This window comes from Elephas maximus, chromosome 9 (genome assembly GCF_024166365.1).
Source record: "Elephas maximus indicus isolate mEleMax1 chromosome 9, mEleMax1 primary haplotype, whole genome shotgun sequence".
Taxonomy (NCBI): Eukaryota; Metazoa; Chordata; class Mammalia; order Proboscidea; family Elephantidae; genus Elephas; species Elephas maximus.
This window is the reverse complement of record NC_064827.1, coordinates 26,740,842-26,767,403: the sequence shown is the minus strand read 5'-3', so window position 1 is coordinate 26,767,403 and position 26,562 is coordinate 26,740,842. Positions and strand designations below refer to the sequence as shown.

Sequence of the window (26,562 nt, the reverse complement as noted above, 5' to 3'; positions counted from 1 at the left end):
AAATCTAAGTGACTATTAAAACTATCCTACATAGTAAAATTGGTTCATTAGACAACTTGAGCTTTGGGTAAATTTGTGGATGTTTGGACCCTACAATATGCGTAAAAATGAGCTTAGATATAACACAAGTAAAAATGATTGTAATTTGCATAATTTATCTCTTTGCAATAAATATTGTGCATAAAAACTGCTGTCCCGAAAATCAGATTTTGACTGTCTGAGTATTGTGGGACTGGAGGAGGTTTTAGGGTTATGTTTATGTTTAGATTTAATTTGAATGGTAAGTTAAGATTTATGGTGAGTAGTTTGCAGAATGTTTTATTTACTTTTTCAAAGTTTATGAATAAAAGTAACATCTGAATCTGATCTTTGGAAACCAAGTTAAGGAAATATGGTGTAATTCTATTTTAATTGTCTCCCTTAATTGCACCTTACTTCTGCATATTTGCAAGTTGTATATTTAAGACATAAATGTACTTAATACCCTGTTATTGGATAGATCTTTCTACTAAACTCATGCTTTCAGATTTTTACACTTTGAAAATAGGAATAACATGAGACCCGTCCTTTTTAAAAAAAGTACTGCATGATTATATACTGATGTTTCCATTACATGAAACACACACCCCTGGTTTATTTGAGAGCAAAGGCTTCTTAGAATTAGGCATGTTTAGCTACTGAGAAGGACTGTTTATTGATTCATTCATCTGCTAACATATCAAATTTTTTCAAAGCCATTTTTTCAAAAATATTTATCACATCCATATGATATGCTGGGAAGTACAGTGGATTTCAGTGATACAGTGATGAACAAAACAGGAACATTTCTTGCGCTCAAAGTATCTTAGAGTCTGGTGGGGGAGAAAAATACCAAACCAGGGAATCACAGTACAATGTGACAACTGCTTTGGAAGGGGTACCCAAAGACTTTCTAGAGGAAGTGACAACTCTACCTCCTTATTCTTAGCGTTAGCCAGGTGTAGGAGGAGTGGCTAGTAACGTTCCTGGCACGGGGGGGACAGCATTGGTAAAAGCCTGGAGCAAAGTGAGGATTTGGTATATTAGAAAGCAAGAAGGAGAACTTTCACTCAGCACATACGTAGTATGTTAAATCTTTAGGCAGCTAGAACGCATATAACCAGAATTCTGATTTGGATCAGAAAAAATGTCCTCTGCATTTTACTTTAATGAGAAGATGATAAATGAGTACAGATTTTTTTGTTAGATTCCCTCCTTGATTATAACAGAAGTACACATTTATTTTAGAAAATTGGATTTGAACATAGATGAAATAAAAATTTAAAATCTGTGAATAGGACACTACCCAGCGGTAAACTCACTTCTCGTTTTGTAGCTATCCTTTGAGATTTTTTTCCCCATGCATTTTGGTTATATAAATTGAGATGGTACTGAACACGCTATTTTGTAACCCGATATTTTGTGTTTAATATAAAAATCACATTGATTTTTTTCATATTCTTGGAGTACTTGTAAAATACTATCAACGGCCATATAGTATTCTGTTGTGGACCATTATTTATTTATTCAGCCTCTATTATTAAAAGCGTAGGTTGTTTCTAACTTTCTGCTATTTTAAATATTGCTGCAGTGAATATGTTTTTGTTGAAGCTTTTGGCGTTGTCTCTGGTTATATTCTTAGTGTAATAAAAAGATAAGGTCTTTCTTTAATGCCCCAACCTCTTTTCCCTGATTTAACACTCCCCTCACCCTCCCACCCACCACTTCTGCAACAAAACGATGATTAGCCCAGCACTAATATCATGAGATCTTGAATCCAGATCTCCAAGCCTTTGGCATTTTAGACTAGTACTCTTCATGGCACCTGCTTGTAGAGGATATTTGAAAACATGTAATGTAAGTTAAACTAGGTGTTATGTGGCTGGATATGAAATATAAAGCTAGTGTTGTTTTATGTGAAACTTTGATATCCAGTATTATTAAGAGCTCACGTCTGTGTCTCTAGAAGCGTATTGTTGTCAGTTCCTGTACAGTTGATTCCAACTCATATAGTCAGGGATTTTTTTTTTTTTTAAACCAAAGGATTATATCCTTTACAAGGAATATTCTTGTAAGTGCATGATTAAGTAACCTTTTTGTCAGCAACCTGGAATATATCTGTTATTAAATACTTTTGTGGAGGTAAGAATTAAAAGAAAAATGGAATTGTTTCACAGGCAAGCATTTTTTCTTAAAGACGTCAAGAGGGTTGTTTTGCAGAGAACTAGCTAAAAGAGCAATAGGGACCACGTTGGTTCACAGGGGGTTTATTTTTTGTGGATTTTACACTATTCCAGGGCTAAAGTCCTGTCACATTCACCTGCTCATCCCATGTCCACCTTAGTGCCCAGTACATCATAGATACTCAGTAAGTATCCAAAGAAACGAACACGTTTTAAAAAAGGGCTTTATTGAGGTATTATTCATATACCATACAATTCGTCTATTTAAGGTATATAAATTAATGGCTTTTAGTGTGTTCACAGAGTTGAGCAACCATCACCACAATCAAATTTAGAACATCTTCATCACCTTAAAAAGAAACCCAAAGCCGTGGGCAGCCACTAATCTACTTTCTATCTCTATGGACTTCCCTATTCTAGAGTTGGAATTGACTCATTGGCAATTAACAACAACAGACATTTCATACAAGTGGAATTATATAATATGTGATATCTTGTGTTTGGCTTTTTTTTCTCTTAGCATAATATTTTCAAGATTCATCCATGTTGTACCATGTATCAGTAGTTCATTCCTTTTTTTTTGCCTAATAGTATTTGACTACATGGATATACTACATTTTGTTTATCCATTCATCAGTTGATGGAACAAATACTTTTTAATATACAGTTACATTTGGGTAGTTGTACATCATAAAGATTAAAAACTCAGGAAGAAGTGAAGTTAAAATATCCCAAAATAGCGATGCTCTCAAAGCATGTTTGTATTGAAATTTGTTTAGAAGTTCGTCTGATTATTGGGCATAAGGGAAGAACATCAATTAGTAGATCTTGTCAATTCTACCTCAAATACTTCCCACATCTGCTCTTTTCTGGTAACTTACCTTAGCCAACATCTTTTGTTTGAACCATTGCATTATCAAAAAACCATTTTACTGTGGAGTCACCTTTGACCCATGGTGACCCAATGTGTGTTAGGGTAGAACTGTGCTCCACAGGGTTTTCAGTGGTTGATTTTTTAGAAGTAGATTGGCAGGCCTTTCTTTCAAGCTGCCTGCTTGCCTTTCTATCATTTTTTCCCCCTTCCCTTACCATTCTATGTTTATTTTGTTTTTAACAAAGGACAATGGAGTCCTTCCTGAAGTGGTTGCTTACAGCTTATACCACCTCATGAACTTTATGTGTTATGGACACGTTTTGGAGCCTGGCATACTGGAAAGAGCTTAGGTTTGAAAGTCATATATGTGAAAAAAAAAACAAACAAAACAAAAAACCATTGTTGTTGAGTGGATTCCGACTCACAGGGATCCAGTAGGACAGAGTAGAACTGCCCCATAGGGCTTCCAAGGTTGTAATCTTTACGGGAGCAGACTGGTGGATTGGAACTGCCGACCTTTTGGTTAGTAGCCGATCTCTTAACCACTACACCACCAGAGAATTATGAACTCGGGTCCAAAATGCATCAGATGTGGGCTTGTCCCAGTGAACCTTGCAAGTTGTTGTGAAGATTAAAGGAAATATCACATAAAATATTATGTGTTCAATAACCTATGTTTTTTCTAATTGGATTTTCACTTTGAATGTAGTGGCTTAGGTCATTTTGTCATTGTTGGTTACTGTTGAGTTGATTCTGATTCAGGGCAGCCCCATGTGTGTGGAGTAGGACTGCTCCATAGGGTTTTCAAGAATGTGACCTTTTGGAAGAAGATTGCTAGGCTTGTCTTCTGAGGTGCCTCTAGGTGGGTTTGAATCCCCCAACCTTGTGGCTAGTAGTTGAGTGCTTACCATTTGCACCACCTGGGGACTCCTGTGTAGGTCATTTTGATACCACTTTTTTTTTTGCTGAAAAAGGGGATCAATATTCTGTCATAATTAGCTATAACCTGTTGCCGTCGAGTCAGTTCCGACTCATAGCGATTGTAGTTTAGTTTTTTCTTCCAAAGTCCACATCCTTGTCTCAGAATTCTGTTTTCATGGATCTGTGGAATTTTATCAGTGTTCTAACACCTCTGCCTGGCAGCAGTACTCCCATGGGTCCCTGCCTGCAGAAAACATTGATTATCTTTTTCAAGCGCTTGTGGCTGTGTGTCTTTATGATTTTTTGATTATTAAAGTAATTGCTATTCATTTATAAAACAAGAAAATTTAGAAAATAGATAAATAGGGAGAAGAAAAGAAAATTCAATCGCAGTCCAGTCACCTGCTTTGGCTATTTCAGCGTGTAGTTTTTAAGACTGTATTTTTTGTGCATTGTATGTATGTGATTTTATATTTTTTTAAATAGAAGTTGGACTATATTATGCATTTCATATAGCTGCTTTTTCCTTTTGTCAATGTAGATGATTTTCAGTGTTAGCAACATGCTGTACGTAATTTCTTACGGCCTCATGGAATTCCATTGTATGGGAGTATTGTAATTATTGTTACCAGTCCTTCTTGAATGAAATTTTACGTCATATCCAACTTGTGTTTTTTATTAGTGATTGCTCAGATTTTGAAGTTGGGAGTGATTTTGACATGCATTTTTTTTTTTTAACCTCCTGAGTAACAGCTCTCATGAAATAATTTCCCTGAGGTTTAATGTTAGATACAGTTCTAACTTGCTTCTTTTATTTTTCGCGTCTTTTGTAATGTTACAAGGAGTCCTGGTGGTGCAGTGGTTAAAGTGCTTTGCCGCTAACTGAAAGGTTGGTGGTTCCAAACACCAGTGGCTCTGCTGGCAGTGGCAATCGGCTTCCATAAAGATTTACAGGCTTGGAAATCCTATGGGACAGTTCTCCTCTGCCCTCTAAGGTCACTATGAGTTGGAATCGATGCAATGTCAGTGGATTTGGTTTGGGTTGGTTTTTGTAATGTTACTACTCCTGTGACAGAATGCCCCAGTTTCACTTCTATTACTTCTTATTTTCGTCTTCATCTGGTGCTAGTTATCCAGTTTCTTCATACCTCCACTTCTACTTACCTTGGCAGAGATTCTTCATTTTCCTTTGACTGCCCCGTACAGCTCTCCTGTCTGACCTTTAGCTTTTAAATAATTACTCCTTTATATTGGTTATGTTTCTTTCCATTTTGCTGTTGATCCTTATGATTAGATAAATTAATTTGTTTACATTATATTTTCCATTGCTTCATCTCAAATTTGGAATTATTTAAGTGTTTATTAATTATTCTGAAAGAGTACTTGTTTTCTTCCAAACGAGAGAATCAATGAAGTGTTTGTATTGCGTAGCACAATCAAAAGACACATCTTTACACTTAATTGTCTGTTGCCCTAAAGAGGGATGTTCGTAAAGTTAGTTTTAATCCAGGATTGTTTTTCTGCCCTTTGGGTTATATTTTTGGCCCATAGCTGGTGGATTATGTCCCTAAGGAGTATTAGTCGTTATAAATAATTTTAATTTGGAGCTGAATAAATCAGAGCATATATTCTGAAGCCACGGTTATTAAATAAACTTGAACTTGCAGCGGAATCACCTGGGGGCCTTGTTTAAACATTACTGTGCTCCACCCCAGATCTTCTGATTTGTGGTCTGGAGTGGGGCCTGAGAATTTGCATTTCTAAGAAGTTCCCAGGTGATGCTGATGCTGCTGGTCCAGGGACCACACCTTGAAAATAACTGTGCTAGAGAAACACTGAAATTGTTTTTGGTTTATTTATAGTCTTTCTTTTTATACTGGTATATATAATGTAAAACCAGAACCTAGTGCCGTTGAATCGATTCCTACTATAGGAACCCTATAGGACAGAGTAGCACTGCCCCATAGGTTCCCAAAGCTGTAAATCTTTACAGAAGCAGACTGACACATCTTTCTGGCATGGAGCGACTGGTGAGTTCTAACACCGATGTTTCAGCTAGCAGCTGAGCTTTTAACCACGACCCATTGTTGTTGTTAGGTGCCCTCGAGTCGGTTATGACTCACAGCAACCCTATAGGACAGAGTAGAACTGCCCCCATAGGGTGTCCAAGGCTGGTGGATTTGAACTGCTGACCTTGGTTAACAGCCAAGCTCTTAGCCACTACGCCACCAGGGCTCCAGAGCAAACCCATTACCATTGAGTCAATTCTGACTCATAGTGAGCCTGTAAGACAGTAGAACTGCCCCATAGGGTTTCCAAGGAGCAACCGGTGGATTCGAACCTCTGACCTTTTGGTTAGCAGCTGATTTCTTAACCACTGAGTCACCTGGGCTCCTTATATATGATATAGCTGAGCGTATTTAGTGGAGCAGGCACTTGTTAAAAAACAAAGAAACAAAAACCCTTATTGACTGAATACAAGGGGTCCCAGGATATAGAGCTGCAGCCTGGTATGGGCAAGGACACTAGACAAGGTCTCTGGAGTCTTTGTTTAGGTTCTGGAAACTGAGAGTAGAGTCTGTTTCCTTGCAGAAAAACTGTGGTTGCCACTATGTATCTCTGGACCCCTGGATCCAACTTGTCAATCTGCTGAAAGAGTATAAATATCTCAATTAAGAAATGTTTGTGTGTGTTTTAAGGAGTCCTGGTGGCACAGTGGTTAAGCACTCGGCTGCTTACGGAAAGGTTAGCAGTTTGAACCCACCAGGTGCTCCGCAGGAGGAAGTCCTGGTGATCTGTTCCCGTAAAGATTTCAGCCTTGGAAACCGTATGGGGCAGTTCTACTCTGTCTTATAGGGTCGCTGTGGGCTGGAATCAACTCAAAGGCAATGGGCGTGTGTGTGTTTAGTAAATGTTAGTGATGATGGAGGCGTTGTTTTAAAGTGTTATCACAATGAGGAAATAAACGTTGAAATTATAGATGTCCTAATTGGCTTTGGAAATCAGAGCTACAGGACTGGTGACTTTTGTATGTCAGGTCTGCTAGAATAAAAAGTTGGTGTTGTTAGTTGCCATTGAGTTGTGGCAATACAAGGTTGAGGCCCCCCAAAAATGAAGAGATGAGAGAGGAGTTAGAAAATAACGGGAATGGAAACTTCCATCTGATCCAGGTTCAGTTCACTATGCAGTGTACAGTTCTCTGGTTCCTTGGCAAGTAGTAGCAGTGTAGTTTTTGCAGTTACTAGCTTACTGGTAATTTGGGCCTTTGGGTTTGAAGTTCTTTCTACTTGACAGCAAGGGTGGGGTTGGGATAGAGTGGGGTGGAATAAAACCTTTAGCAGCTGGCTTGATAGGCACATTATATGTATTTGAATAGAAAAAGCTACATGATCAGAAAAAGTGTAAGAAGAAAAGAACTTCTGTAGAGAACCCATAGGCATGCAAGTGTGTGTAAGGCGAGGCTGAAGCAACACCCTGGCAGCTGATCAGAACATAGTGCAGCTTAAGATGAACAGGGAGTCTCTTTTAAGCACCTAGGATGCTGGAGTTTAGACTTGGTGAAAAGGCCACTAATTTAGGTAGAGATGCTTCAGTCATATTGGAGAGACAAGTGCCCTTGTTATGAGGCTGTCACTGTGAGTTGGAATTTAAAATCTTTTAAGAAAGCCTTTTTGCTATTCTACTGTGGGGCAGTTCTACTCTGTTCTATGGGGTCGCTACGAGTTGGAATCGACTCGATGGCACTGGGTGGATGGGATGGTTATTATTGACTCTCCTTCGTCCTTTTTTGATGGCATGACATGTGTGGTCCTCGTTTCTTGTCAGCAATTAGGAGAAAAATCTCAACAGAGTAAGAAAATTTCACAACACAGAGAACATTTGCCTGAAATGTTCCCATGTGAGCAGTGGGTTTGGGGATATACTGAAAGGGGGGCGGTGGGGAGGGAGGCTTTTCCTTGAGAGTGACAGGCAGGCAAGACGAGCAAAGTTTAACCTAAATCCTTTCATTGATATTGGGAAATCATAAGCCTTCATATGACACGGCTACATTCAACTCACTGTGTGATCTGGAGCTTTATAGCTTGTACCACTGTGCATGCGTGTGTGTGTACAGTGTAAACATTTTATGAACTGCAGTGTCTGATCCATCCGTCTGTCTGAGCAAGAGTGTCCCTTGATAGTAAAAAGAACAGCAATCAGGACAGAATTGGTCAATGTGGCATGTCTAATGGTGGGAAGATATTTGAAGGACTCGCTATAGACACAATAGTCTCTCTAAATAGCCTCTTTGCACCCGGAGTCTTATTGCAAACAGGTTCATTAAGGAGAGACATCCTGACACACAGAATCACAGTAATGAAAGTAGCTCTGTTTTTCTAATATTGTATCTTGCCACTTCAGTTATGCTGCTAGTACAAGATTTCCCTTGTGTTGTTGTATATTTCTCCAGAAAAAGAATCAGTCTTCATAGAATATACAATTATTTTGTACAGGAATGTATAACTCATACCTAAGATCCAGTCTTCCCTGTTTATGTGCACTAGTACAAAAATAATTGGCAAACACATCTTCCAGACCAGAAGATTCCGGCACCTTCAATTTGTTGGGCTAGAAGATGTGGTACCAGAGTTATAATAAACTTAAAAAAAAAAAAGCGTAGTGTTCAAAATGGATTTGTGATCAATCATAAAAGAAAAAAAATATGAGGACAGTTTCCCATGAGGTGTGATTTTTTTTTTTTCCTAGGGTTTTAGCCACCTCCAGTATAGTATCTGTTCAAAAAGGGGAAAATGCAAAAGGTTTTCATCCACCAAGCTTTACATAAAACTACTATATGATGACTTAAGCTATTGGATTTTCTGTCTGTTAATGTACAGCATGAACATTATGAACAAGGAAAAAAAGGTTATATTGGTTTAAAAGTGGATATGGAAAATTTAATGTGCTCAAGTGGGAACAATGGCATATTAAAAAAAAACACTCATGACACAGATCTAATAATTCACTTGCCCCTGTAGGAGAAGGGTATCAGCTCTGATACTGGCTCATAGTTTATTTTTATATACACCCCTGGTCCCTGCAGTATACCCTGTGTATGGGTTCCAGAGAAAAGACAGAAAATAACCTGTAGGGAAATCAGCTTGGAAACCTTTTATTAAATACATTGTACTTTGTATTGTGTCACTCACAGAGTCTTCAAGAAATAAAGAAAGGAAAAAACCTGTTATCAGTCTGCATGTGTGAAATATTTGAATACTATCGTTTGTTTTATAGTTAAGGCTGAGGCTGCAGACATATTATTTTTCACTTACATCTTGTAGATAATGCAACATGGATTAAAAAATTTGTCTTCCATTTCTAGTCTCCCTCCTTTGCCCCCATGGTGAAGAAGCTACTTTAACTAAAAACTATGCTGACCTAAATATTTTCATGTTGAAAATGTTGTCTTTTTTATAGAGCGTTGGGGTGGTGAAAGTAATAAAAGCAGCCTAAAATTCTTGGCAGAGTTTACCTGTCATTTAGCAAAGGATGTATTTCTAGGGAAAATTGAACAAAGTGTTAAATAGATTCTTGAGAAAAATACACGTTAGGAGTGTAACTGAATGGTGACGCCTTTATCAACTTGAACGTCCTTTGGAGTGAGCCTTTGTCTTGTCATTATAGTTCATGTATTGCTGTTGGTGGGCCTTTAAAATCTATAAACGTCTTTTTTGCTGACTATTTATGCAGGGTTTGCTAGGCAAGCCAACTGTGACACATATTCTGCCTATACTTGTAGCTGTCTCATGGACGAAAATGAATATACATCTTAAAACTAAACCTTGGGTGCCATGTAACGATATTTAATAAACTTCTGGAATAGCAGACGTTAAAAGTTCAGTTTTGATATCAGACACCAGGGAACACATTATTATCCTACACAGTCTGTTGAGAGGTTTATTGTTTTTGAAGTAAGTTGTGTTAAAAACCTTCTTTTAAGTAAAGAGGGTTATAAGCCTATCAGTCTCACCAAATTGATACCTTTTTCTACACCTGCTAGACTACCTCTTGGCCCAAGGACATGTACAGCATATTCCACTCTGGATTAGGTCACCTTGCTAAGGAAAGAATTTTTGTATGAGTTGGGGGTCGGGTTTTGGAAAAGTAGGATGTGCTCTTAGATGCAGGACTTTTCAAATAAAATAACTCCTGGGAGATGGGTTATCGTGATCATTGGGAATAAAGTCCTCGTTTGGAGACCGTTGTCTCAATATTCAGTGCTGATTACTTTCCCACGTCAGGCCCCTGCCCGTTGTTTCTTTCACCATGCTGCTTTTAGTCGCCTTAGAGTTGACTCTGACTCATGGCTACTTTATGAATAGCAGAACAAAAGGTTGCCTGGTTCTTGTGCCATCTTGGTATGTTTCAGTCCATTGCTGTAGCCATTGTGTCTTATCCATCTCATTGAAGGTTTCCCTTGCTTTGCTGGCCCTCCACTTTACCAAACATGATGTTCTTCTCTAGCAGCCAATCCCTCCTGATGGCATGTTTTTGTTGTTGCTGTTAGTTGCCATGAAGTTGACTCCAACTCATGGCAACCGTATGTATAACAGAACAAAATACTGTTGGTCTTGTGCCATTTTCATAATCTTAGGTATGTCTGAGTTCATTGTTGTGGCCGTTGTGTCAGCCCATCTTGTAGATCAAGTTAATTTAGAGATGTACATGTCATTTAGTACTTATGATTTGAAAACACTTTTGATTGTCAGGGTTGTATTTTCTGGTGGTGGATAAGCTTTGGGGACAAGTTTCTTTATAAACTGAAGAGCACAACCAGCCCATCTTTATGGATATACAGGGTTTGTCCTGATCGTAAGGTGGATGACCAGCTGTCACATTCTGAGATCTGGATCAGTCTTTCCAGATTAGCATTGAGGCATGTGATGGTGTTAGGTGCTTCTGCTATCGGAGTGTTTCTGGAAGAAATGAGCTTTCTGCTTCTAGCTGTTGCTACTGGGTCTAACACTCATTTTAGGTCATGTACTTCATTAAGCCAGCCCTTAGGATACGGGTATGCAGCCCTTCTCCCAGGATCTGTGCGGGTTTCCCCAGCCCCTATTTCCCTGTATTCCCATTGGGCTACAGACTCAGGCAAGTGCTTATCCCAGATTGCTCACTTAGAGCTGGAAGGCCCTCTTGGTTGGTTTGTACTCTCAGTACCAGCACTTTCTAGGAATTCAAAGATAAGCTTCCTTGGTGGTGAAGCTCCATCCATATTGATCTAGTAAGAGGTGGCAGATCTTGCTGTTACTGAATACTTACTGTGTGCCAGGCCTTCTGCTAGGTGCCGTACATGTATTATCATTTGATTTTCACATTAAGCTGGTGGGTTTGGGACTCTTTTTATTCCCATTTTGCAGATGAGGAAATTGTATCACTAATAACATGCAGCCTTGGGAATCAGATCCAAGCCTGATCTCATTCCCAAGTCCATGCCCCATATTGTTACTCGACATCAAGCCTGCTAAGCTGTGTTGCTTCCTGAATTCTAGTCCCCTTTCCCTTGGTCTTCATACATGTATAATTACTCATCTTGAAGCTCATCACCGGACTTCACCACCTCTTAGTCAGGTGACTCCATTAGTCCTTTTCTTTTGTGAGCTGCATTTGACTGTATTAGTAAAATGGGGGAGAATGATCCCTCTTAGTTATCATGGTATAAGACCCATTGCTGTCAAGTTGATTCCGACTCATAGCGATTCTATAGGAAGAGTAGAACTTCCCCTCAGGGTTTCCAAGGAGCGGCTGTTGAATTCAAACTGCTGACCTTTTGGTTAACAGCCTGTGCTCTTAACCACTGCACATCAGAGCTCTGCTAATATGGTTTAGTGAAGAGTAAATGAGAAAATGTCTCTGAAAGCACCTGTGTTTACTGGGCACCATGCTAGAACCTCTAGTACAGCTGTGGCGTGGACAGACATGGTCCTGCCCTCTTGTAGCTTACAGATCTGTGGTCATGTCAAGACATTTCAACAAGAAGTCACACAATGACTTAGTTATGTGCTATGCGTCTAAACCACATATGTTGTTTTGTAGTTGCCGTTGATAGATTCCAACTCATGGAGACCCCATATATAGATGTTATGGCTTAGTCAATTTTGACTTCAAGTTTAAGCTGCAGCCTGTACAGGTACTAGACTTTCCTGTTGAAAATGTTCAAAGAAAGCCTCTTGCCTTTTTTTTATACTGCCTGGTTATAATCTTTTACTCAGCCGTGTTTCAGTGTTCCCCATTTTGGTTATTGAAGGCCAGAAACCTGAGCGTTCTGCTCCCTACCTACCTCTCTGCTTCCTCTCTGTCTTTTCTCTGTCTCGCCTAAATCTCACTGTCTGTCTTGGGTTGCATTTTGCAGTTCCATACCTTTGTCTGCGTAGCTTTTCCCTGGTTTCTGAACCCAGTTTTAATTTCACCCCTCTCCTAGATTTTAGTTCAATCTTCACTACTACAAATCATATCCTCCTTTTGAGAAATGCAGTTCTGAAGCACTTATTCCAAGCTTGCATTTATGTAGGCAGTTTTCTGATGTCTCTCTCTCCAAGTAGCTTGAATATTTTCTGTGGATAGAGACCACTTTTCTGTTTGTGCTTTGTTTTATCTTTAGTACCCACCCAGGTACAGGGTCTGCATTCAAATGCTGAATTACATTGAATTCTGTCCTTCATCTTTTTGGATGAGCTCATCCTTTTTCATCTCTTTGCCTAACATTTTTATTTCTTCTGCCTACATATCCAATTGGCCTAACATATCCAAACATATCTCATCTCTGCATTTCCTCCTTTTTCATATTTTTGATAAATGTCTTCAATATCTTCATCCAAACTCAGTCAGCCCCAGTTCCTACCCAACATACCTGCACTCCCCCACCAGTCACCATCTTCTGGGTTGGAAGGTCTCTTCAGGAAGATTCCCTGGATACTCTCATCGCTTTTCTACCTTCACTGTCATGTCTTTGGTGACTTCCTTGCCTAAATCGTTTTTTACCTTTTACCTTCAACTACTAATCCTTCTAAAACTTGGGTCTGATCTAGTACTCTTTTGCTTAAAAACCTTTGATAGATCCTGAGGAATTTGCTTATGAAATGATACTGTGTCTGTGATTTACTTTACAATTATGCAGTGGAGGAGGGAGATTGAAGGGGATTAGGGGAGAAGAGAACATAGGTGCAACAAGACTGACCATGTGCAGATAATTGTTGAAGCTGGGTGGTGGGCGTAATGAGAGTTTATTGTTCTCTTTTACATTTGTATATGTTTGAAAACTTCTACAAAAAAATTAAAAAAGACAGAGCAAGCTTTGACTTTATATTACCTACACATAATATCCGGATTTCTCCCCAGAGTATACAGTGCTTTCACACCTCTCCCTAATGTCTCTTTTGTCCTCTAACCTCCCCAACTCTATAGGCCTGATCCTACTCTACAGCCACCCCTGCCCTTAGCCTTCTCTAAAAATAAATCCCTCCTGATACAGTTCATTGAAGCCTTGCTGGCTTTTTTTTTTTTTATACAGTTCATTGAATCCTTGCTGGCACAATGGTTAAGAGCTGGGCTGCTAACCAAAAGGTCATTAGTTCGAATCCACCAGCCACTGATTGGAAACCCTATGGGGCAGTTCTGCTCTGTCCTAAAGGGTTGTTATGAGTCGGAATCAACTTGACGGCAACAGGTTTGGTTTTGCTTTTTTGATTCAGTTCACTAGCCACATTTGGGTCTTCTCTCCTCCTGGCTCCATAGACCACCCTTGGAGCAAATCATTATTATGTAATTCTCTTTATTATGCCTTTACTCCCCATAAGTGGGGTCTGCCCAAACCATGAAGTCCCCACTACTACAAATTTCAATTCAACTAAAACTCACTGTATACTTAATGAATTTTTAGGATTAAATTGAATAGTTATGTCTTGTAATATGGAGTCCCTGAATGACGCAGTAGATTAAGTGCTTGACTACTAGCCAAAAAGATTGGCAATTCAAACCCACCCAGAGGCCCTTTGAAAGACAGGCCTGAGAATCTGCTTCTGATGGGTCACAGCCTTGAAAAACCCTGTGGGACAATTTTACTGTGTACACATGGGGTCACCACAAATCAGAATAGACTTGATGGCAACTAATAACAATGAATAAGGAAGACTGAAAAAGAATTGATGCATTTGAATTATGGTGTTGGCAAAGAGTATTGAGTATACTGTGGACTGCCAGAAGAACGAACAAATTTGTCTTGGAAGAAGTATAGCCAGAATACCCCTTAGAAGCAAGAATGTTGAGACTTAATCTCACATACTTTTGAAATGGATGTGTTATCAGGAGTGACCATTCCCTGGAGAAGGACATCATGGTTGGTAAAGTAGAGGGTCATCAAAAAAGAGGAAGACCCTCAATGAGATGGATTGACACAGTGGCTGCAATAATGGGCTCAAGCATAACAGCGATCGTGAGGGTGGTGCAGGACTGGGCAGTGTTTAGTTCTGTAGTACACAGGGTCGCTATGAGTCGAAACTGACTTGATGACACCTAACAGCAACAATTTGGAAAGACTACCCAGTTTTTCAGGCGAAACTTGGCAGTGGATTCCCTCCCTCCTTCTCACATCCAAAGGCACCGCAGACTCTCTTCAGAAAATGGAGTACAGGTAGTCCCCAGGTTATGAACTTCTGACTTACAGACAACTCCAACCTGCCCTTTAATGTTATGTAAATTTGTCCTCACTTTGAAACAATTGAACGAACCAATCTCTACTTGCAACAAATTCTTCAACACAATCATTGTCACTTGCTGCAAGTGCACCTTTTAAATGATTGAAAAGGCTTTGAGCCTTTCCTTGCACTGAGGTAAGGCTGGATAAGAACCATGTGCACCTGTTCCAACATACCTACAAATTCAACTTAAAGACACCGTTAAGATCGGATCTCCTTCATATGTAATGCTTGTGTATATTGTTGAGATGTTTATGTAAACTGTGCCATACAAATGTAAGGTAACTAACTGATCATTAGCATGTCAGAAGAAAACCCTTTGCCCAGCTTTTGTCATTTTTTAATGGTGACTTTTAAAATGGTCAGATGCACACATTTGGACTGTGTGGTCTTTCTTTCCTTTCTGGTCCACTTTTTCTCCGAAAAGCTTGGTGGAGACAGTTGCTTTTGCCTTCCAAGTTTGAGAGAGGAGAAGAGCCTACAGCTAGGGAGAGCTTCTGCCTGAGCCCATGTAAAATTCCTCTACCAGTTTCTTAAGGTGAGTAAAGTAAACCCCTTCCCCAATATATATAATGGATTTCACTTATTCCTGGTCACTTGATGGTTACAAACTCCAGTAGGACTCTGGAGCCCAGAGGTAAAAGTAGAAAATACTTAGAAGATTTGAGAAATGAACAGGTTTTTGTGGCTTGGAGAATTGAAGACCAAGGCATGAGTTAATCACTGTTTCCAAACACATGAAATAATTTTACATGGAAGGTGGTGCCAGCTGTTAGCCATTTGAGTGAAAATAAACAAAAGACCTTAGGTTGCAGCTGGGAGGGATTTTAGTTAGATAGAATTTTTTCATTAAGTGGTTCTGGGTGGGAATGTGGGTTCCTCATCATGGTAGGTTGTTGATTTAGGCCCAGAATGGAGGGCAGTGGGGTGGATTTGAGGAATTTAAGCATCCTGAAAACTGGGCTTCACAATTAAAATATCAGCAGCTGTGAATGCCCTCCGTGCGCAGAGCTGCAGGATGAGGAGTTCTTCCTCCTACCTTCCCCCAAGTTGAAAGAAATTAACCTCAATTAAAGGAAATAGTGACGGATGGCTATAGAGATAAATATGATGTATCGCACAGGAAAAACTACATTAAAAGAACATTAAAGTTGGGACAGAAAGCACTGAAAGTGAAGAAATTCACGGTGAAGGGTGAAATGTGATATCGTTTACATCTCTGCTAATACCTAGACGTAACAGGGCACATTAAGAAATTATGTGTACCATGTTGTACTAAGAAGTAAGTTTTTCGACTTGACACACTCTGCTTAATATACAGAATTTCATTGCCCAGCTTCAATTAAGGCATGGTTCCTGAATGATTACAGCCTGTGGGAAAAAAACCTGTTACTTTTACCAGAAGAGTTTTGGTGTATGTTTTAATATTTAGTTTTGAAGGGCCAGGTGGTGATTCTCTGATCTTCACATTTCAAATACCTGAGCTTGTGCATTGCAATACCAGTTTTTCTAAATTTACAGATTTCTTTAGAAAAGCACTAGTTTTGATTGAGAAGTTAATAACTTAATGGTAGTTTTAATAATAAAAAAACCCATTACTGTCAAGTCAATTCTGACTCATAAGAGACCCTGGAGGGCATAGTGGAACTGCCCTAGAGGGTTTCCAAGTCTGTAAATCTTTAGGGAAGCAAACCGTGACATCTTTCTCTTGTGGAATGGCTGGTGGGTTCTAACCGATGAACTGATGACCTCTGGTTAGCTGCCGAGTATTAACCACTGTGCCATCCGGGCTCAGTTCTAATAATATTGAGTAGTAATTACCTCATTCTGTACAGAAAGCAAAATTTAACTTTTATATCTTCATTTTAGGGGTGGATTTGCTGCTTAAGAATAAATCTAAAATTTCATTTGTGTATTTTAAGCAAATTACTATTGCATTTGAGGGGCCATATTCAGAATAAAATTCAGTCACATTCTGAATTTATAAAATCATATTGTGACATTAGAAAACCTCCTCCAAATATGTAATGTCTTTACGTAACAAGATCTGTTTACTATGTATTTTTCGATATGTTGGTGTGTGCATATTTATGTATTCAGTGTATCAGGCATAAAAATCATCCAAATGTGTCTAGAATAGCATGGTTTTAATGTAGAATATGACTATTTGAATATAAAACCAAAACATCAAACTTGTTGCTATCGAGTTGATTTTGATTCATAGTGACCCGGTAGGACAGAGTAGAACTGCCCCATAGGGTTTCCAAGGAGTGGCTGTTGGATTCACACTGTTGACCTTTTGGTTAGCAGCTGAGCTCTTAACCACTGTACCACCAGGGCTCCTATTTGTGAATAAGTAGGGCTTAAATAGCATAAAAGCTAATCCTTTGCTTCTTCATCCCTTCTCTGACTCCAAAGAGTTGTTACCTTCTCCCAGACCACAAGCCAAGATGAAAGAGATTGCCTTCTGTAAATCACAGAGTACATGCCACATTAGTTTTCATATGCTTCCTGAAAGAGACTTTATTCATTTTTGGAAGAAATTTGAGTTCCATAATAGGGACAGTCAGATTACTCTGATTCTGAAATCCTTGAGCTATGAAGAACAAATTGAATTTAGCAAATTTAGTTATCAGATCTTAAATTTTGATTTTAACAGAATTTGTTTTTTATCTGTTTTTTTTAAAAAAGTGTAACTATATGGAGGTAAGTAAAATGACACCAAGTTGCATAATTCTGCATTAATAAAATAGGCTAAAAATATTAATAATTTCAAGGAAGGAAATATGAGCCACAGTCATTGTACTCTTTTGCTATTTCTGATATAATAAAGGCGAGTCTTGTAAAAGGACTAATGAAAATTGCTTTAAGTGAAGTCATTATTAGCCAATACAATTTATGGCATACTGATATGGGTAATATTAATTTGGGTACCAAACAGGGATATACTCAATAGTTTCTTGTCACTGGGTTTCAGGTTGAATTACTTCCCAGATGAATGAGTTTATGTTTCCAATTAAAAAAAAAAAAAAAAGCCAAAAAACAGGAGGCCAGAATTCAGAGAGAGATACTTAAAAAAAATTGAGACCCCTTTTCTTCTGGTGTTTGCTTTCGGATGGCATGCATAGACTGTTTCTTAGTACAGAAAATAAAATCTGAAAGCGTGTTTGGAGTTTTTAGTATAATATAAATGTCATGCATCATTGTAAGTATGCAAACTTGTCCTAAAACATGGTTTTGTATGGAAGCAATTACTGGCAGTGAATGAGCTACACACCCCAAGAATGGGTTGGGGCCAAAAAGAAAAAAAAAAGTTTCTAAACAGGATGACTTTTGTGTGGGTGGGAAGGAGCAAGGTTAACATTTAGTAGGAACCAATCCCAGCTCTTAATTTTAATTCTGATCACATACTTGGTAACTCAAATAAATAAGTAATAAAGGGATTTCATGTTAGAGTTAGATTACTTTTCCCCTTGCTGTAGTCTTCCAGTGGGGAGTGATTAGTTTTTATAGTAGAATGGCATGACATATACAAATATGAACATGACCCAAGCATGCGTAGCTCTGCAGTTTTCAAACTTTGGGCTTTGTAATGGTTAAAGATATTGCTGCACTTTGTGACAAGGTACTTGAGCATTGTTTTGCTGGGTGTGTTGAGTTCCTCTTTAACAGATTTAATGGAACGTAGGAAGGTTAGATTTTATTATTTATAAGTAATAGGCTCTGCTATTCTCTCCCAATCACCGATAACCTGTAAAAGACCCTAGTGAGATGATTCTCCTTCTTGTCCCCCTTACCCTGCCTGTTATGTTTGTCCTCTAATGTCACATAAAATCACCTTCATCTCAAGGTGATTTTAGCCTGTAATTTTTTTTCGGTGGGGGAAGACCTTAAGAACAGAAGGGAAAGGAATCGCCTTCTGTACAGATGAGTTTATCTACTGATAGTTTCACTGGAGCCCTTTGACCCTCACTGACATCTAGTTTAAGTGGATCTTTTTTTTCCTTAAGTTAGTGTCACCATAACCCCCCAGGCAGAGAGCCTTTTTGGGTTAGATTGCAGGTTGAGCCGTGTAAGCAGCACAGGGACTGCAAGAAAAACCCAGGACTAGCAGGCCCTTATCTGTTATCAGGACATCATCACTGTATTGATGAGTGAGGCTGGTCAAGTCACTTAACCTTTCTTCCTCGATTTTCTTTTATGTAGACTGGAAATGATAATACCTGCCTTTGATCTCATAGGGATGCTTCAATCCATTAAAGTCATTAAAGCACTTTAAGTAAGATATAAGGTAGTGGATGCAAGACATCTTCATTATTGTTATCATTACTGTTATTTTATTATAGTATCATATACAAAGGGGGGATTTTTAAAATGTTAAATGGTCATCTCAGTCTGTGCTCTATGGTCTCCAAGAGTTGGCAAGGGACATTCAGAAGTCAGGTTATTTATCTTTCCCTCTTTGGGTGAAGCTGTTTTCCTCCCTGCCTCTTATCTGATAGTGTGGGGAGGAAAAAGTAAAACAAAACCCAGAACACAAACATGAAAACTAAAAATTGAGGACAGAGATGGGAGATAGCTGTTGTCTACCCGTTATTTTCTTCCTTGGAGCTGCTTCTTAAAAGTGTGAATTCTTTTGGTGCCTAGCATCATACTCATATTGTGTTCTGTGGATTGCAAATTCAGAAGTTTTAAAGTCGATTCCAGGCCTTCATTCATCCTCATTTATAACTTTCATTTTTTTTAAATAACCCTTTTTTTAAGAAAGAGAAATAAGTTTGGGGGTCAAGTGAGTGGAAGGTAAAGATATTTTAAATGCTTTTGGATAGTGTTCAAAGGCATTTTATTCAAGATGATATCCTAGATTTGCCCCCTCTGGCATTTCATCTTGAATACTTCCTCCCTCATACCTCATGTAATAGTCCAGAAAGTGATGTGCACGTTGACGATATCTATGAGAGAACAGAAGATCAACTCTCACCTCCTAGAGTGAAGAGATGTGCTCTCTAGATGTCACTGTTCGAAAATAATTTACCCCACCCTTTATCTTAAATTTCTGAAATGGATGAGGGTGACCGTAGTGGTTCTTCTTGGTTAAGAGATTTTGCTGTCTTCTCTGTTCACTGTTTTTAATTTCTGATACCATAAGTACCATGATAAATTTTACTACCTCATTTCTAGACTGATTAGTCTCGAGCATCATCTGTATGCATCTTCGTGCCATGTTGAGTTTTGTCAGCTACAAAGCACTAGTTACTCGAACATGGTGCTTTATTTGGAGGCAGCCTTAGAGAGCTGGGTGTCACGGTCTGTGATGTAAATCTCTGCTTTCGTAAAAGCGGGTCAGGGTAGAAAAACTTTACTATTAACTGGAGAATGTTTCTGTTCCTCAAAAATATTATGTATTTACTGAAACAACTACCAGTAAATTATAAGTGTTATGAAAGAGTTACTAGGGAGCCCTGGTGGTACAACGGTCAAGGGCCTGGCTGCTAATCAAAATGTTGGAGGTTTGAACCCACAAGCCACTCAACAGGAGAAAAGACCAGGCAATCTGCTCTTAAAGATTTCAGCCTAGCAAACTCTGTAGGGCAGTTCTACTCTGTCTCATTGGGTTGCTATAAGTCTGAATTGACTCTATGGCACACAACAACATCAACAAAATAAACCTCCGTCCCTGGGTGGTACAAACAGTTAAGCACTTGACTACTAGCCAAAAGGTTGGTGGTTTGAACCCACTCAGAGGCCTGGTGATCTTCTTCTGAAAGGTCACACAGCCTTGAAAACCTATGGAGCAGTTTTACTCTGTACACATGGGGTCACCATGAGTTGGAATTGACAGATGGCAACAACAAAGTAAATAAGCATTGATAAAAACACATTAACCCATCATTTTTTTTTTTGGCTTTTGAAGTTACAAGTGTGTTGTTTCTTATGAGTAGAATGATTTGCTTTTCTAGCCTCCTTCCCTCAAAGTATTAGGGTCTAACAATAGATTTTTTGATATTGATTTGTTTGTATGGAAAGTCTTAGAATGATTAGATCATAGTTTTGTATTTAAAGACACTTTTTTAAAAAAGATTACAATTACACGAAATTGGGGCTGTTGTGGAAAATCAGGGACATATGGTTGCTATGGGTATAATATTGTTCTTCAGAATCAAGAGTAAAACAAAGTGAAATCGCCTCTTAAATTACAGCTGACTATTGCTGCCTCTATGCCTGAAGTATTTTTTTCTTTTATCTTTTCACACTGACATGTGAATGTTCTGAAGTTAAGTATGGATCCAAACTCAAGCCCGTTGTTAAGTATGGATCCAAACTCAAGCCCGTTGCCGTCAGTTGATTCTCATAGTGACCCTATAGTATGGATCAGGGCTAACAAAACTTTTTTGTTCTATGTTACCTACTTTTCTTTTTCATGAAGTAGCACCCATTTCCCTGTTTCCCCCACCCCCTCTGAAAATTTCATATGTCAGAAACCTCATTTTCTGTTAGAGGTCAAACAATTTGAAAATAATTCGCCATCCCGTCTTCTACTTTGTGCTGAGATACGCCTGTTGAGGAGTTCACAAATGATTTAATGGATCATTGAGACTTTATTTCCTGGGTGGTCAAACTGGCCCATCCTCGGAGATGCCCCAGAACCTGTGTGGGCTATGGCTGTGAAATGTGGATGGGTAAGGAGTGGGTAGTTGTGGTTGTCAGGGATTCCCTAGCGCACAGGCCCCTGTAATGATAGCAAAGCTTGGGTTGATCCTATTTATCTCTCAGGGTCTAAGGAACCTTTTTAGACTTTTCTTCCTAACCCTCTCTGTACTCCTCCTTCTTTCACAGGTAGTAAGAAATACTAAGGAATAAGATTTTGTCAGGTAGAATTGAACATTGGAGGATCACAAACCATTGTTGTTGTTATTGGATGCCCTCGAGTTGTTTCCAACTCATAGTGACCCCATGTGACATAGTAGTACTGCCTCATATGGTTTTTTTGGCTGTTATCTTTACAGAAGCAGATTGACAGGTCTTTTTCCTTCAGAGCTGTCCTTGGGTGGGTTTGAAACACCAACCTTTAGGTTAGCAGCCTATAGCTTAACTGTTGCACTTCCAGGCCCCTTAGAAACCATTGTAATATCTATAACTTTCACCCCCGATGATGCATGATTTAAAACCAAAACTTGGATGAACTTGGTATTAAACAACTTGGCTATTTATTTTCCGCTTGATAACCAAAACCAAAACAGTTGCTGTCCAGTAGATTTGCAACTCATAATGACCCTGTAGGACAGAGTAGAACTTCCCCTTAGGGTTTGCAAGGAGTGGTTGGATTTGCACTGACAACCTTTTGGTTAGCAGCCATGCTAACCAGTGTGCCATCAGGGCTCCTGCTGCTTGATAATGAGTACATTTTTGAGAGTTACTAAACAACGATGGTACTCTGATACATGCTAGTCACTTTAAGAAAGTTGCATTGAACTTACCTTTTCTCACCTTAGTTTTAAAATGCAGCTGAGCACTTGGTGGTAGGCTTAGGTAGGCTTTGTTAGGACACTGTCCTCTCTTGCCTCCTGGAGTGGAAGAAGCATTATAGAATTTTCTTGTTATAAAAGTAATACATTCTCATTGCAAATAAAATTCAGAAAATACTTAGCTCATAAGAGTTTCTGTCTCCAAAGATGGAGCTGTTCTATGATTTTTACAAGAGATCAAGCTTTAATTATGATTACGAATACCGTCACAGATTCAAAATAACATAAAACCATATAATATGTAAATGGCATTGTTAGAATGGTTGTTCTTTTCAGGATTTATTTTCAAGCCGTGTTTAGGAATCCTTTTTTCTCTTTGTAAAAAAAAAAAAAAAAAAAAAAAAAATTTTTTTTTTTTTATTGTGAGGTACGTTAACTCACGATGATACTAGTAATCCCCTTTTAATTTGAATTTTTTTACATTCTATCAAAATAATAAGATTTCAGACAAAAAAAAATTAAGGTGAAATCAATTTGGTGGCTTTTCTGTTCCTGAAACTTTAAAAGTAACTATACTTTTCCGTTAAAGTCCTTTTCTAGAACCTGTACAGAAAACTGATACTGTCCTGAATAAAACAGATATCAGGTGTGGTCTTTGACTCTCCGGAAGAAAACAAATTAATAGCACAATGTAAAAGTAATAAAAGTAGTTAATGAAATAAATCTCATCTGATTGCTAAGATTTTACATGAAAATTATATCTTCCTTGTTAAACTGAGGTTATAGTCGCCCATTTCTTTACAAGCATAGTGCTTTTTGATATGAATGGAAAACTATATCATGAAGTCCTACTTCAGTTAAATTGGGTTTCTGAAATTTATCGCTGGTTAAATCAGAACAAATTTCATCAGGAATCTGTTTCTACCAATAGCATAAGCTTGATTTCAGCATGTTTTTTTCTCTTCCCATTCAAATGAAAGCTAAATAATACATGTATTTTTTACACTATATTGTGCTTTAGGTGAAAGTTTAGATAGTAAGTTAGTTCCCCATTCAACATTTCATATACAGATTGTTCTGTGACGTTGGTTGCAATCCCCACAATGTGTCAGCACCCTCCTCATTTCTACCCTGGGTTCCCCATTTCCATTTATCTCATTTCCTTGCCCCTTCCTACCCTCTCATCTTTGCTTTTGGGAAAATGGTGACCTGTGGGTCCTGATTGATAGTTGATTGTTCTAAGGAGTGTTTTCTGCTTGGCTGGTGGGCCTGTTATTTGGCTGAAAGATAATCTCCTGGAGAGGCTTCTATTCCACGTTAGAAAAGTGTCTTAGGGGTATAGTCTCTGTGGTTCCTCTGGTTTCTATCAGACCAGTATGCCTGGTCTTTTTTATGTTAAGAATTTGGATTTTGTTCTACATTTTCTCCTGCTCTAACAGGGACCTTCAATTGTGCTCCTGGTCAGAGCTGTTGGTAGTGGTAGCCTGGCACCATCTAGTTCTTCTGGTCTCAGTCTAGTGGAGGCTGTGGTTCATGTGGGTTATTAGTCCTTTGGACTAATTGCTTCCTTGAGTCTTTGGTTTCCTTTACTGTCCTTTGCTTCAGATGGAAGGAAACCAATAGTTGTGTCTTAGTCATCTAGTGCTGCTATAATAGAAATACCACAAACGAATGACTTTAACAAAGAGAAGTTTATTCTCTCACAGTCCAGTAGGCTAGAAGTCCGAATTCAGGGTGCCCGCTCCAGGGGAAGGCTTTCTCTCTCTGTTGACTCTGGAGGAAGGCCCTTGCCATTGGTCTTCCCTCAGTCTGGGAGGATCTCAGCACAGGAAACTCAGGTACAAAGGATTCTCTCTGCCCCCGGCACTGCTTTCTTGGTGGTATGAGGTCCCCATGTCTCTCTGCTTGCTTTTCTCTTTTATATCTCAAGAGGTTGGCTTAAGACACTAATCTGGTAGATCTCATCAGTATAACTGCCACTAATCCATCTTATTACATCATAATAATGGGGTTTACAACACATAGGGAAATCACGTCAGATGATAAAATGGTAGAGAATCATACAATACTGGGACTCTTGACCTAGCCAAGTTGACAGATATTTTTGGGAACACAGTTCAATCCATGACAAGTTGTATCTTAGATGGCCACTTATAAATAACATTTTTAAAAAAGCTCTAATTGTTGCATCTGTGAGTGTAAATAAAACCAATAGATTCTTCTAAGATTTTTATTGTGACAATAAGTAATATATTATGCCTTAGCTATATATTAAATTAGCAGATTTCATATAATGGGCAATTAGAAATGCTCTTAATTCACATCGTGGGAATGCTAGCCTGAAGATTTTGTATGCCTTATGAGATAGGCAGAATGAAGCCTTCGCCAGGCCTCCCAGGATGTCTAAGACCATGTAAGTATGTCATCTTAAATGGCAAACTGGCAAAAGGGACTTTGCAGATGTGATTAAAGCTTGTTCAGAACTTTGAGATGTGGAGATGATCCTGGATTATCCAGGTGGGCCCAGTCTAATCACATGAATTCCTACAAGTTGAGAATCATTCCAGGCAGTAGTCAGAGAGTTATGTCACTATGGAAGAATATTCAGAGGTGCAACATTGCTGGCTTTGAAGAAGGTGTAAAGGGGCTCTCAAGACAAAGAATGTGGGAGGCTTTTAGAAGCTGAAAAAGGCAAGGAAATTTATTCTTCCCCTAGAGCCTTCAGGATGAATGTATCCCTGCTGATACCTTGATTTTAGCCTAATAAGACCTGTGTCAGTCTTCTGACCTCCATAACTGTAAGAATAATTTTATTTTAATTAAAAATGTTCATTGGTTGCTAATTCTGTCAGATCATTACAAATTGTAGCAAATTATGGATAACATTGTGAAGAAAGGGAATTCCAGAAGACTTAATTATGTTCCTGCAGAGCCTGTGTATAGACCAAGAGGCAGTCGTTCAAACAGAACAAGGGGATACTTCTTGGTTTGGAATAAGGAAAGGTGTGCGTCAGGGTTGTATCCTTTCACCATACTTATTCAATCTGTATGTTGAGCAAATAATCTGAAAAGTTTGACTATATGAAGAATAAATGGTATCAGAATTGGAGGAAGACTTGTTAGCAGTCTGATATGCAGATGACAGAATCTTGCTTGCTGAAAGCAAAGAGGACTTGAACCACTTACTGATGAAGATCAAAGACAACAGCCTTCAGTATGGATTATACCTCAACATAAAACAAAAATCTTCACAACTGGATCAATAAGCAACACCATGACAAATGGAGAAAATATTGAAGTTGTCAAGGATTTCATTTTACTTGGCTCCATGGAAGTAGCAAAGAAATCAAATGACGCATTGCATTGGGTAAATCTGCTGCAAAAGACCCCTTTTAAGTATTGAAAAGCAAAGGTGTCACCTTGAGGTCTAAGGTACACCTGATGCAAGCCATGGTATTTTCAGTTACCTCATGTGCATGTGAAAGCTGGACATTTGAATTATGGTGTTGGCGAAGAATATTGAATATATCATGGACCACCAGAAGAACGAACAAATCTGTCTTGTAAGAAGTACAGCCAGAATGTCCTTAGCAGAGAGGATGGTGAGACTTTGTCTCATGTACTTTGTGGTGTGGTGTAGAGTTTGGAGTTATGAAGAAGCACCAGCCCCTGAGAGACATTATGCTTGGTAAAGTAGAAGTTCAGGAAAAAATAGGACAACCCTCAACGAAATAGATGGACACAGTAGCTGCCGCAATGGGTTCAAACATAGCATGGATTGGGAGGATGGCTCAGGACCAGGCATTGTTTCATTCTGTTGTACCTGGGGTCTTTATAAATTGGAACCGACTTAGCGGCACACCTGAGGACACCACCAACGATTTTGCCAGCAGCAATAGGAGACCAATATGCCTTGCTTTTTGTTTGTAGTTTGTTGAATAAAATTATCACTGAACTCTAGGTACAAAAACTGTTTGGTTACATATAAAATATCTGTATGCCCCGCTTCTCAAAAGTCTGCTTTACACCAGTTTGCTTTTGCGAAAGACCTACGTTAGTACTTATTTTCGCTAATAGAATCCTGAAGACGATTTTGGCTTTTACCAAAAATAAAAAAGTGGAACTAGCTTTCGTTTAGTGTTTATTTTGCAGGGAGCTGTTAAAGGGGCAGCGCGCACCCCAGCAGTGAGAGTTGCCAAGCTCCTTTCCCGGGAACTACACTCAGCATCAAGCCGTCATGGCTTTGAACTGTGTCTGTGAGCATCTGTGGTTTATCTTGATTTATTTTGTGCATCTGTTAGCAAGATGTGTCTTAAGGTATCAAAAAAGTGTAAGAGAATTGTTGAATGAAAAACTAATTGCTTTGT

The 26,562-nt window shown here is 38.8% G+C and overlaps 1 protein-coding gene across 16 annotated transcripts in view; it reads left to right on the top strand.

The window, feature by feature from the left end:
* BNC2 (basonuclin 2) overlaps positions 1–26,562 on the top strand; it is a 487,890-nt gene that overhangs the window by 93,275 nt on the left and 368,053 nt on the right. Inside the window, exon 1 of one of the 16 annotated variants that reach the window (XM_049895247.1) lies at positions 2,842–15,267. The exons of the other annotated variants lie outside the window; for them this stretch is intronic. The gene's annotated coding sequence lies outside the window, so the exon portion shown is untranslated. Of the gene's footprint in view, positions 1–2,841; positions 15,268–26,562 lie in introns of those variants that run through there. 16 annotated transcript variants of the gene reach the window in all.